A 13,831-nucleotide genomic window follows, 5' to 3' on the forward strand; every position below is an offset into this window, starting at 1 on the left:
ATCGTGTAGCATTTCGGTTATCTGATTTGGGGAGTAACAAACTTGGTATCAGAGCCTAAGGTTTAATAGAGTCCTAGGAAGTCTGAAAGCCGCATCTATTAAAGTTTTGTACATGAGTGTGTTGCGTGCCACATTTATGTACATGAGGCTATAAGATGTTTTAGGAACAATTTCTCCTCTTTCAGTATTCATGTCATGCCAGTGATCATAATCTCAAGTTAATCTCTCAGTCTAATCTATTTCTCCCTTTCTTCTACAAAACATGCCTCCTAAAAGAAGAAACGAGAATCAGCCAACCCCTCAGCCTGGAGAACCTTTGGGCGAACATGTTTCTTATGCAGAGTTCTGAGCTGTATTCACTACTCTTGCTAACTCAGTTATTGCTTAGAATGAATGACCAGCTATCATTCCAGCCAATCCAGTGGCCAATTTAGTTGCAGCCAGGATTTGTGATTTCACCCGAATGAATCCTCCATCCTTTCTCAGGTCTAATTCAGATGAGGACCCTCAGGAATTCCTAGATCAGGTGAAGAAGGTTACAGACATAATGGGGGTTACTTCTAGTAAGAGTGCTGAGCTATCTGCATATCAGTTGTAGGATGTTGCTCACACTTAGTTTTAATAGTGAAAGTCAGAAAGGCCACGTAATGCAGGGCTTATTGAGTGGGAGAAGTTTCCTTCTGCTTTCCTTGATAGATTATTTCCCCTAGAGCTTAGAAAAGCTAAGGTGTTAGAATTCATCAACCTCAGGCAGGGAAATATGATGGTAAAAGAGTATTCTCTTAAGTTTACTCGATTAGCCACATATGCCCCTTATGTGGTTGCAGATAGCAGGGCTAAGATGAGTAAGTTTGTTTCAGAGGTGAATGATAACGTGGTTAATAAGTGCAAATTTGCCATGTTGAATAGTGACATGACTTTATCCAGCCTCATGACTCATGCTCAGCAGATAGAGAAGCAGAAGATTAAGTAGAGGGAGAAGCAGAATAAGAGAGCTAGGATAGGTAGTTTTAATTTTAGTCAGCCTAAGTTAGAGGGAGGCAATCGCTCTCAGATTCATCCAAAGTCATCAGTTCCAGCTCCTTCGTCAACCAGTGCTCCAGTTCATAAGTTTAAAGAGGGTAACAAAGATAGAGCGCCAGGAACTAAGTCTCAGGGCAATGTTAGTAGTGCCCGAACTAATCTCTTTTGTTAAACTTATGGTAGAAACCACAAGGGTGTATGCAGAGCTGGTAGTGATGTCCGTTTAAGTTGTGGCAAGCCAGGCCATAGAGTCAGAGATTTCCCTCAGTCAGGTTATCAGAGTCATCTCCGCTTCTCAACTCAGTCCGATCGCCCAAATCAGCAGGGTGCCACCTCTAGTGCTACTAGTGGGCAATGCACAAATAGACTCTATGCTTTTCAGTCCTGGCAAGATCAAGAAAATTCTCCTGGTATGGTTACTGATATGTTATGGATCTTTCATGTGCATGTTTATGCTTTGCTAAATCTAGGTCTTTCTTTGTCTTTTGTAACTCTCTATATAGCAGTTGATTTCGGAGTCAGTCCTAAAATTCTAGCAGAGCCCTTTTCAGTCTCTACCCCAGTGGGTAAAACCATCATATCCCAGTGGGTATATAGGAACTTCTCGGTTATGATATTTCAAAAAGTCACTTCAGCAGATTTAGTCGAATTAGAGATGACTGATTTTGATGTCATTCTCGGCATGGATTGGCTTCATTCCTTCTATGCCACAGTCGATTGCAGAAACAGGATAGTCCAGTTATAGTTCCTAAATGAATCCGTCCTTGAGTGGAAGGGTAATGTATCCAGTTTTAGGGGTCAGCTTGTTTCCTACCTTCGGGCAAGGAAAATGATATCTAAGGGATGTGTCTATCATTTTGTTCCTATTAAGGATTACAGTTTCAAAACTTCTAGTCTTGAATCTATTCCAGTTGTGAATGAATATTCAGATATATTTCCCAAAGATCTTCCAAGAATTCTTTTCGAAAGGGAAATAGACTTCGGCATTGATCTTCTTCCAGATACTTAGCCTATCTCTATTCCGCCATATAGAATGGGACCAGCAGAACTCAGAGAATTGAAAGAATAGTTGAAGGATCTCCTAGATAAGGGATTCATCAGGCCCAACATTTCTTCGTGGGGGCGCACCAATATTATTCATGCACAAAAAAGATGGTTGTCTCAGAATGTGCATAGACTACCATCAACTTAATAAGGTCACGGTCAAGAACAAGTATCCTCTTCCCAGAATCGATGACTTGTTTGACCAATTTTAGGGTGACAGTTATTTCTCTAAGATAGACCTCAGATCCGACTATCATTAGCTCAGAGTCAGAGAATGTGACATTTCGAAAATAGATTTTTGTACTCGAGATGGTCACTTCAAATTCCTATTTATGTCATTTGGTCTTACCAATGCCCCAACAGCTTTCGTAGACTTGATGAATTACGTGTTTAAACAGTACTTGGACATCTTTGTCATAGTCTTCATAGATGATATTCTTGTCCATTCCCACAGTGCGTGAGATCATGCAGACCATCTCAGAATAGTACTTCAGACTCTCAGAGATCATCAGCTATTCGGCAAATCTAGTAAGTGCTAATTTTGGCTAAGGTTAGTAGCATTCCTTGGTCATATCATTTTGGGTGATGGCATTAGAGTAGATCCTCAAAGACCGAAGTGGTAAGAAACTAGCCAGACTTGTCTCTCCATCAGATATCAGGAGTTTTTTAGGTTTGGTTGGCTATTACAAATAGTTTGTTAAGGGATTTTCTTCTATTGCATCCCCTATGTCCAGATTGACTCAGAAGAAAATCAAGTTTCAGTGGTCAGATCCTTGCGAGAAGAGTTTTCAAGAGTTGAAGACTCGACTCACTTCAACTCCAGTTTTAGCTTTTCCAAATGGTCCAGATGGAATCGTATTGTATTGTGATGCATCCAGAGTGGGTTTAGGTTGTGTCCTTTTGTAATATGGTAAGGTTATAGCCTACGCCTCCAGATAACTTAAACCTCATGAGAAGAATTATCCTACTCATGATCTTTAGTTAGTAGACGTAACATTTGCCTTGAAGATTTGTAGGCATTATCTATACGGTGTTTATGTAGATGTGTTCATAGATCATAAAGAGTCTTCAGTATGTTTTTTCTCAAAAAGATCTCAATCTTCGTCAGATAAGGTGGTTAGAGCTCATTAAAAATTATAACATGAGTGTCCTCTATCATTCGAGCACGGCCAATGTAGTGGCCAACGCTCTCAGTAGACTGTCTATGGGTAGTATTGCTCATATGAATGATAGTAAGAAAAAGTTACTCAGGAAGTACATCAGCTTGCTAGACTAGGCGTTCGCTTAGTCTATACAGATGAGGGTGATATATAGGTTTAGAGTAGTTTAGAATCATTTCTAGTTTCCAAGGTGAAAGAAAAGCAAGATTGAGATCCCAGCCTTGTCAAGTTGAAAGAGTCAGTTTAGGATTAGAAAGTAGAGGTTTTCTCCCAAAGGGGATGGTATTTTGCATTGTAAAGGTCATCTCTGTGTTCTAGGTGTTGATGAATTAAGGCAGCAAATTCTTGCAGAAGAGGATGGTGTGCGCTACTCTATTTATCCAGGGGCCACAAAGATGTACCGCGACTTGTGGGAAGTCTATTGGTGGAGTGGGATGAAGAGAGATATTACAGAGTTTGTGGCTAAGTGTTCTATATGTCAGCAGGTTAAGATAGAGCATCAGAAGCCTAGTGGTCCTATGCAGGAGTTCATTATTCCTACTTGGAAGTGGGAAAAGATGAACATGGACTTTGTGATGGGTTTACCTCAAACTCGTCAGTAGCATGATTCAGTTTGGGTCATTGTAGACAGGATGACCAAATTAGCCCATTTCCTTCTAGTTCATACCTCTTATTCATCCAGGATTATGACAGACTCTACATTAGGGAGTTGGTCAGATTACACAACGTTCTATTATCTATTATCTCAGATATAGGTACCCAGTTCACCTCTCACTTCTAGAAAGCATTCCAAAAGGTCTTGGTACCCAAGTTGATCTTAGTACAGCCTTTCATCCTTAGACAGATGGTCAAGCAAAAAGGACCATTCAGACTTTAGAAGATATACTACGGGTGTGTGCAATTGATTTTAAGGGTAGTTGGGATGACCACTTGCCTTTGATTGAGTTTGCATACAACAACAGCTATTATTCTAGTATTCAGATGGCTCCATTCAAAGCTCTCTATGGTAGGACATGTAGATCTCCGATTGGTTGGTGGGAAGTTAGTGAGGCCTCAATCATAGGGCCTGACCTAGTATTCAATGCCTTAGAAAAATTCCAGTTGATTAGAGAAAGACTCCGAGCTGCTCAGAGCTGACAGAAGTCTTATGCAGATATTCGTAGAAAAGATCTCGAGTTCGAGATTGGTGACTATGTCTATCTAAAGATCTCTCCCATAAAGTAAGTGAAGTAGTTCGGCAAGAAAGGGAAACTCAGTCCCCGATATATCGGTCCCTTTAAGATTCTCAGTCAATTTGGCACGGTTGCTTATTTGCTTGAATTACCTTCAGATCTAGCCTCAGTTCATCCAGTCTTCCATGTCTCTTTGCTCAAGAAGTGCATAGGTGACCCAGCAGTTGTAGTCCCTATTCAGAGCATGGATGTTCAGAACAGTCTCCTTATGAGAAGATTCCAGTCGAAATCCTAGACTATTAGACTCATAGACTGAGGAACAAAGAAGTCCCTCTAGTTAAAGTTCTTTGGAGAAATCAGTCTATCGAGAGAGCTACTTGGGAGACACAAGCATACATACGTACCAAGTAGCCTCACCTCTTCTCTGCCAACTCAGAGTAAGCTCAAGGTAACAGTTCTCCTTAAGCTTACTCAGTTTCATGTTCAATGTTTATCACAAACTTGGTATCAAGTACCATTGCATATTCAGTCATACATTTACGTATCAGTTTAGTTATATAATTATGCATCAAACATGCATTCTCATTGTGATAAACTTAGTTCCTCAGAACACTCAATCATGCGTGTCCAGTATGATATATTCAGTTATCAGTCATGTCAGTCATGAGATCATGTTTCAGTTATTCATAATCTGTATGTATGTCAGTTTCTGTTCTTCCCCTCACTCTCAGTTTTATTCGATGATGAATGTTATCAAGGGGGAGATATTGTAATACCTCGTACCTTTTCCTAGCTTAAAATCCTCTCAAAAATACGAGGAGCTTTCTTTAAAATATGAATCCACTTTTGTACACGTGGTATTTTTAAGATTTTCACTTTTTTTTATGTGGGAAATTCAATAAGCTTTCCATCAATATAAAATTCACCTAAATTCGATAATCAAGTAAGAAGTTATGACTATTTCAAGTTCCCATCATAAAACAACGCCATATTTGTCAGTGGCGCGCCGGGCCACAAGATAAAGTGACAATTTTCCTTTTCCAGTATCTCAGTGCAATTTCCTCTGCACCGCACCAAAGTTTTAGGTCACAAAAGAAGGGACAACACAATGGCTCTGCGTCGCGCCGTCCCATAGTTTCCTTGTGCTAGGGGTCCAATTCGGGAAATTTTTACTAAAATTACAAGACATGCCCAGGGTTAAAAGGGTCAATTTTCAAGCCCTATTTAAGCCCTTTAACACGTGATTCAACCATTTTTCACCAAAAATACACTCTCTTCTCTCTAAAACCTCTCAAGAACAACCTAGGGCTTTTCGTAGAAGATTCAAAATCAAGAATTTCCTTCATCAATCTTTGTGTATTTATGAACCAAGGTATGTATAGTGTTCATTCATGGACTTCTTTCGTCCATGAAGCCTAAGAATCCCTTTTCTAAATTCAATTTTGTGGTTTTTCTTATGAATTTCATGATTGGGCTGCTCTTGTTCATGTGGTTAGTGAGAAATTGAATTCTACTCCATGTTGGGTGATAAATTCTATATAGGTTAAATTATTATAGATATAGATTCATGCAAACCTATGACTAAACCCTTTAATGATGAAATTAGAATTGAACCATGATGTTTAATTATTGTACAATTATGTTTATATGTACCATGCCTACTATATGTTTGATTAAATGCCTAGATGAAGGAAAAGTGCCTAACTATCATGATACCATAAAATCCCCATGTATGTACAAGTTATGCCTATCACATGTTTTGATGAAATGCTTCTATAATTATATTATGGATTATGATGTTAGTTATATGTTCAAGTAAGTTATGCTTGGTCAGTTTCCTTCCATCGAGTCTTGGGGGTACTCGTACCCAAAACGTTAGCTATGTGCCTAGAGCCATGTCATGTTTTCAGGAAACTCTTAGTCAAGCTATGAATCCTTACACTTCAGACAGTCTTATGACTTAGGAAATCTCCATGATCTCATGAACTCAGTCAGTTGTCAGATATTAGTAGTATTCCATCAGTCAACAGAATTCAGTAACTCAGCCTATGTTCAGTTCAGTAAATCATGTTCAGAGTCTATTTAGATAGGAGTAGAAATTAGCACCGAGTGAACCCAAGGATGGGAACACACATTATCAGATGAGGGTATGATTCTTAGAAGCCATCCTTACATTCCAGAACTATGTATCCAGCATAGGTTGAGACATCAACTCTATTCGATGAGGGTTGGTGTGGTGGATAAGCACTGTCAGATAAGGGCCTCACCATTCTCTTTTGGGGACACTATCAGATGAGGGTCACCTATAGTTTGTCCTTACCAGTGGTGCGGTATTGGCACCCTTCCAATTGGGGTTAAAGATTGGACCCCAACTCAGCCATAATAGTATATTAGGGGCAGATCAGTTAGATAACTACTTCCTACAGTTTTATGTTATAGAATCAAGACTATCAGATACAGTCAATCAGTATCAGTAATAGAACTCAGATAGTTCCTTAGATTTCAGGACTGTCAGATATAGTCAACTCAGATATAGTATGGGACTTAACTAGTTCCATTAGATTCAGGATTATCAGATACAATCACTCATGATAGTTATATTAGTTATCAGTATGCCATGTTATCAGTATTTAGATTCAGTAATTATGTTATCATGGTATCCGTGTCAGTTATTATGTCTTACACATGTATTCTCATGCTTATGATAGTCAGTCTACTATTGTTATTTTTCATGCATATGAAATCCATGCATTCAACCTACCTCACATGCATACTAGTACACTCAAAGTATTGACGCATTTGTACTATGCTGTCTTATACCATAGGTTCAGAGACACGAGCTCCAGAGCATTAGTAGATTCCAGTCTTAGCTGTCAGAGTTAGCAGTGAGTCCTCATCTTTTGAGGACATGATCATCATTTTATTAGCTCAATAATTAGTTTATTAGTTGGGGACATGTCCCATCAACTTCTTATTCAGACAATCATATTTTAGAGGCTTTCTAGACTACAGTATGTTCAGATAGCTTATCTATTAGTTGTTTTGGGTATTTCCTACCCCTCCTAGATGTTACATTTTTATCATATACTATGTCTCAGTTTTGAACCTTATGGCCTTTCAGTTTATGTTTCCACATTATAAAGTATTTTATGCAGTATACAGGTAAGATATTAGTCATGGGTTAGCTTGTGGTCCTTGGGGGTCATGAGCACTGTGTAGCATTTCAGGTATCAAATTTAGGGTATTATAATACCGCAGGTATATAAACGGTAGGCTTAAATATTATGATTTGTAGATATACACCAATAGTAGTGGTGGGTACTTGAGAGATATTATAAGACATGGTTTTCTATTAATTGATTTCATGGCATAGTAGTTGTATAGGTTTGGGTGTTCAATTATAGGTTGGGGCTTTTGGTTATAATGGTTGGTTATGGTTTTTCCATGTCCTTTACTTATGTTTCCATATTATAATGGTGATGAAGGCGAAGTAGTGTTTTCGAATAGATGTAAGGAGTAGGGCTCGATGGCCTAAGTTAACTCCCTTTAGCTTTGGATAGGCTTGAACACGAAAGTGGTTATAGTTAGACTCAAGCTCTCATAGTGATGTGTCTCAGTAAATTATAAGTTGAATTAGACTTTTTCTTCAGCATGATCCCACTCATTCGGTAATCTATATGTTATTTAGAGGTAAGGTATGGATGGTTCTTGGTTGATTTATTTCTTTGGGTGGTATTGGTATCTCGATTTCTTTGTTCTTTAAGGAGTTCCCAATGAGGATTCTTGGATCGATAAGTTTGCTGGTTCCGAACAAGTGGTGTGGCTTTGGAAAAGGTTCTATGGTGAAACCAAAATTCTAAGAAAGCCACCTGGGATGCGGAGGGGGACATAGAGTCCAAGTATCCACGTTGGTTTTTGTTCTGAAAATTCGTGCATAAGGTATGTGTTCTTCAGAACATCTTTATTTTCTGATTTGGTTAAGATAAGGAATGGTTCCTCTTGTATCTTTGTTTTCTAACTTAGTTTGAGGTTGAAATGGAGGTGTTGGGGTATAAATCGTGTTTCAGTTATGTGATGGTCTTCTCATCTTAGATTATGTCCATGTCTTCTATTTTGGTTGAGGAAAAGTTTTATGGGTGTTAATGTGTTACCTCGTGCTTTTTCTTGTCATTACCCGTCATTCGATGATGAATGATCCTAGTGGGGGAGACTGAAATAGCCTAGGTGTTGGACCCTTACAAAATTCCTTGGGTTTTAGACTTACTGGACTTGGTACGAATTAAGGGTACCAATCGTAACCTTGGATATGGGTTGGGGTTGGTTTGATAGATCACTCATACATTGGACAGTAGAGTTGTCTTGGTTATTTCCCAAGGTACGACTCAATAAGGTACGAGTCATACAAAAAGATAGGAGGGATTCAATGCCAAGTTGTATGTTGCTTATTGGTTGGTCTTGTGGAATCTACCCAATATATGATTGGTGGGTACAGTTTGATGTACTCTCATACACTAAGGTACGAGTTAGGTTGATATAGTTGTATAGGAACTAGTGTGTAGGGTCATGGTAAGGTCTAGGGTACGAGTTAGGGTACCACTCATACCCTAGGGTAAGGATGACATGGGTAAGTCGTACCCTTTAACGTGGCTTGTTTTTAGTTCTAAGTCGGGGGTATTTCGGATATTTTCCACCTCACGTTATATAAATATAACCCTTGGTGGCCTCTCATAACACTTGTTAAATGATAGATACACTCCAAATACTCTCTTTAAACACTCTCTTGGAGATTGTACGCTAGGTTTTCTACAAGTGTTCCTCAAAGGGCTCAAGAGTCATGTTACTCTCCGTAATCTTCTTGTATAAGGCATGTACTTCTTCTCCCATTGTTATTTCCAACTAAAGGCATGTTTCATTTTGTTTTAAACATGGATTATGAATCACAAACGGTGGATTTCAAAATCAATGTTGGGGGTCTTGATGCATATTGTTGGGTGTTGGTTTAAACTATATTTTATATGTTTTTGGTAAGGGTTTTTTACATATGGGTGTGTGTTGGTTATGGTTTAAAAAATAAGTCTTGAGTAACCCTAATTATGATGGTTTATACTTTTGTCTTGGGCTTGGTAAAGCTATTCCCTCAATATGTTCGATAAAATACCTAAAAGAATGTTTTCTCTCTATTGTTGAACTTTCATTGGAACTATTGCATGGTATGGTTTGGTAATGGAAACCGAAATGGATTTGGATGGTTTTGCATGGTGTAAATGGTTTGAATGGTATAAATGATTTAAATGTTTGGAATAGTCTCAAATGGTTTAAATGGTGTGAATGGTTTGGAATAGTTAAAGGGTAAGGTCTTGGTGGTTATGGTTGGCTTAAATGAAAACCTTACAGGGTATGTTGGAATCCCCCAAGTGAATGAACTAATGAAATTGGTTCAAATAATGGTTAATCCCTAATTTAACATCCTAGTGGGGTACAATGTAATCCCCCAAGCAAACATAATGTAACACTTGTAGGGTACATAGGACTCCCCCAAGTTAACTTGGTAAATGGGTACACGGGAATCCCTTTACCTTAAAAGGTTTGGATAAGGACAATACTTTCAAGTAATAGTCAGTATAACAATACCACTATTAATAGCCTTGGTAAATATAAATGGAGTAATGGATTGGTTGGTTGGAAATGGGTTTAATTGGGCAATAATGGCGGGGTGTGATAGCTAACTGTGAAGGTAAGAGTTCAATGAACGAACACTGGAAACTCATGTTTGCCGACATGAGAGGTAGGGCATGTCGACCCTTTTATGATACTACGAGGTACACAAAAATCCTCTAAGTACACTATACATATGTATCAAGGGGGGTAATGGTACTCGGGAATCCTTTACTCTTATGGTATCTATGGCTTGTGCAGATAAATGCATCGAGGACCGTTTAAGGGGTTACATTGGACCTATATAGCCTATGCGTGGTTAAGGACGGTTAAGCTACACTCACCTAGATTAATGGTTTTAAATGCATGCTAAACCCAGTTCCCTTTCCCGGCATGGTTATATATAAATATCTATATGGATTGTAAGCATATGAATGGTTTACTTGGTTTTATTTAATGTTATTATTTTATCCTTATCCTGAGTACATGATAGTGTTCACCCGCTAACCTATCCTTAGAAGGATGTATCCCTACGCGATCTAGGAACCGACCATTCTACTCCTCCTGCTTAGTGATCGAATTCGAGATCAACTGTTGGATTAAAGTGGTGAGATTTCATAGTTCGGAAAGCATCTATTTCATGTTATGGATTACTTTATGTACTTTTGTCTTTCATAAGAATTGATTTATGGTTATGTCGGGGACATGTCCCGACTAGGTACTCTCCGATTTGGTCTAGAGGCTTTATATGGACAACTGTGGACTTTAGTATGGTATGGATTGGTTATGATTTATATATTATATACATTGGGTTATTATTTTGATTTCAATTTATGGTTTGGCTTGGGCATTGGTTGGCTTGGATGGTTGGTTTCGGTTATTAAGTGGATAGACTTGGTTGGGCTGGCCTCGGATATAGGCTTATCCCAAAGTCACCACATTATTAATACATTATCTTGTTATCTGTTCAGAGTTCATATGATTCAGGGCATATGTTGGTCGGTTGGGTTGGGTATCGAGGGTGGTCTCCAGTCCCTGTTGGATTTGAGATTGCTTATTACGACAAGGCCATGGTTTGGGTTATGTCGGAAACTCATAACATGAAATAACTTATTCACATGGAAACACATGTTGACATGGCTTGAATTCAAATTACTAAGAAAACATGGATTAAATTCATGATTCACATGGATAATTTCAAAAATGAAGATTAAAAATTCATACTTGATCAAAAAGGGGATTTTGGGACTCAATAGGTGGAAGGAACTCATTGATGAATACCCCACATACCTGATTATAAAAGCCTTGAATGAATTTCTTGGAATTGGGCTTTAAGTTGAATAACCCTAGTTGCCTTGGAGAAAAGAGAAAATGGCCCCTTTTGATTTATCTAAGTGGAGTCACGGTTGAATCATGGATTTGGGGGATTTTGACTTTTTATTCGGCCTTAAAACAACTTAAACGATGTAGTTTTGGGGTTAAAAGAGTGGGAAAAGACCAAAAAACCCCTTAGGAATCATCTGTAAAACATCTGGAAGCCATCCCAACGATTTAGGTCATGATTCGTAAGGTCTGGTTATGAGTCGTGGCTTGAGTCGTAGTAAGAAACCCATTTTCAGCCTTTATTACCCAAATTACGACTCCCTCCTAGCAACTAGTAATGAGATATTACGAGTTGTAGTCCGGATAGCTTTACAGTGCTTCAGTATTTTGGCCATAACATTTCACCCTGATATTGAATTAAGGCAAAATTGGTATTGTTAGAAAACTAATTCAATTATATATCTGTTAGTGGGTCTCAAGATCAGAAATTCTTAGTGGAACAAAGTTATGCTAGTTTGAAGTTGATTGTTATTATATAAATTCCAAGAATTTAATCGCTAAGGGATGTTTAAATTTGTCTATAAGCTAGGATCTATTTGAGGTCTTAATATATATATATTTAAGTCGCTAATAAAACCACCAAAATATGAGGCTTGATTCTTGGATCCTTTACTGGTCAGGCTACGGGTTCACACCACGATTTGTATTGTCATTCTACGAGTCATGTGATGTACTCATAACCACTATAACAGATTCTTGGATGAGCATTATTGTGACTACGATTACTCGTAACAACTCGTAAGGTCTGATTATGGGTCGTCACATGATACATAACCACTGGCAACTAATTGACATTTAAAAAGAAAATTGCATAACTTCTTGCCACGATATCAAATAGAGGTGAGAGCATTGGGAAGCTAACTTCATGGGCTATCTTTTGAGAGATTTAGAACATGAAATATTGGGGTTGTACAATATCTCCCCTTTTGGATCATTCATCCCCGAATGATACTACTTGACCAAAATACTAAGAAAAGGCTGAGATGATGCACTAAACACTTACGAGCTGATTCATGAATTAATATCTAAATCTGAAACTGATGCATGATGTATGGACTGAGATGAATTCATTAGTGCATGCTGTGATAGATTGAAAATTTGGGAACCCACTAGTACTATCTAGCTGAATTCTAAAGTTAGATAACCAACGTGATATTGTTTTCTAAATTTGGGTATCTCATGAGATATGCATATTCATGAATCATTGGATAGTAAGACTAGGTGAAAAGATGGAAAATTATAAGAGATTATCTGTCTGATTGCTAAATTGAATTACTGGCTATACAAACTAACTCATACTGAAAGGTTATACTCAACTGGAGTATTCCTGGCATAAACGGCTATTTAGAATAGTAAAATGATATTTGATGATATAAAATTTCTAAGAGTCACTTGAAAAAGAATATTTGCTACATTCAACACTCCTTGCCAGAGATTCTAAGATTAGGGAGCAAGGAATTTTGGCCATGATCTTAATAAGATGTCTGAATGAGGAATGACATGGCTACAACTCTAAAACATGGAATATAGGCATATAAAACATAAGCTGGGATGGAACTACTATGCCTTAGGCAATGAAACTGCTAACTTCCAAGCTTAACCACACTTCTCAGATACTCCCTTAACTACACTTTATGTGACATCACTTGTAATCTTCACATGGGTACTGATAACTCTCTCTACCAGTATTTGAGTTGAACTAAATTCTCTCGCCATGTTCAAGCCAAACTCGATATCACAAGGTATAACACATAACACCATAATACCAGTCTAAACCATAAATTCAATACTCTATGAGTTTTCATAGCTCTCATCTCAAGAATAATCCTTCTTACCACTACAACAACTAACTTCAACCTGTTACTAGGAATTCACTAGTGCACAATGCATTTGTCCACTTATATACAAACATGACATTCAAGCCTAACACTATAACCACGTATGAACTTTTAAGTAACCAACCCTTCTAGGAATTTACCATATTCTATAATACCTCCATTAATAACAACTTTCATGCACTATCCCCAAGAAAATGCACCTATAGTTCTCAACTGACTTGACATATGCGAAAAGATTTGCCTCAATCTTTCTTCACACTTATAGCCTTAGATAAAACAAGCACACAACAATATTTTCCTAATAAGGAATATTTTCTCTCTCCCGTCTAAAATATTGTTCATACATTTTCATCACCACTATCTTTACATAAGGAGAGTCTAGTGAAAGGTTAGAACATGAGGAGCTGAAGCATGAAAGAATATTATACGTAACCTTGACACTTAACTGAGGACTGAGGAATAGAGTATCGAAGGCATGCATGCTATAATGCAAATTTCACTGGTCATTAAGGGTGCACCATAAGTTATGGGAACTGAGCATATTGTAAAGCATGAG

The sequence above is a fragment of the Capsicum annuum genome, chromosome 4, assembly GCF_002878395.1.
Source record: "Capsicum annuum cultivar UCD-10X-F1 chromosome 4, UCD10Xv1.1, whole genome shotgun sequence".
Taxonomy (NCBI): Eukaryota; Viridiplantae; Streptophyta; class Magnoliopsida; order Solanales; family Solanaceae; genus Capsicum; species Capsicum annuum.